Source organism: Procambarus clarkii, chromosome 89 (genome assembly GCF_040958095.1).
Source record: "Procambarus clarkii isolate CNS0578487 chromosome 89, FALCON_Pclarkii_2.0, whole genome shotgun sequence".
NCBI classification, from domain to species: domain Eukaryota; kingdom Metazoa; phylum Arthropoda; class Malacostraca; order Decapoda; family Cambaridae; genus Procambarus; species Procambarus clarkii.
Genome location: NC_091238.1, coordinates 17,305,120 through 17,306,153, shown reverse-complemented (window position 1 = coordinate 17,306,153; position 1,034 = coordinate 17,305,120).

Below are 1,034 nucleotides of genomic sequence, written 5' to 3'. Positions count from 1 at the left end.
CTTATGGGGGAGAGCGGTAAAGTTCCCTAGCTCCTGCCCCCCCCCCCCCATCGCTGGGGTGGGGGAGGCGGGGAAATAAGTTAGTAGTACAGGGAGGAATTTGGAAGCAGCAGGGAAGAATACTAGAGTTTACGAAGCCTCAGTACTAACGTTCAGATCCACCTATACAAGGCTCTAGTTCGGCCGCATCTAGAGTATCCCTCAGTACCACTACACACCATAAAGAAAACTAACATGCAGAAACTGCAAGCAGTACAAAATAAGGCGCTAAGGAGAGCAGCAAAACACCGTCCACCATATGATCAGACAATCCAGGAGCTCCACAAACTCCTGAACATACAGCCACTAAACATCAGACTGCAGCACCAAGCCATCAGGGTATGGAACACCATCCAAATATTAGAGGTCTAGTGTTACTACACCGTCCCTGGGATAGTACCCGTCCCTGGGAGAGTACCACCAGGAACTTGAGAATAAAAACCAGGTGGTATTGATAGGCAGATGCTACTCTTAAGTAGGCACCCCCCTACTTAACAGCATGGGGGGATGCTATTGTTAAGTAGAGGGGGTGGGGGGATAAAAAGAGCTACAAACCCCCAGAGGGGAAAAAAAGCAAAGGGGGGGGGGGGGGTGGCAAATAAACAAGTGAAAAGAGAAAGAAATTTAGAAATATAGTGAAAACCCAAATTTTTAAATTTTACACGATACCTACAAAACCAAAATTCAAAACCCAGTGTCCCAGAGCCTTCGAGGAGGAGGTTAGGGGGGGGTGGGGTAGAGAAGGAGGAGGAGGAAGGCAGTTATTGGCTGCCTTCCTCGAACAACCTTGTCTGCCATTACGGTAATAAGCAACTCGGGGCTTTATAAAGGAGTATAAAAACCCATAATTCCCCTGGACGGACCTCCTCCGACGCCGACAATATTTCGTAATGTCCAAATAATGTTAATACGAGCTTACTACCTCTCGGCTATGCTTGATACCCGTCTAAAAACCGCCTTGATGGCTCGTATGGAGCAGACGCTAGGCGCTAAAT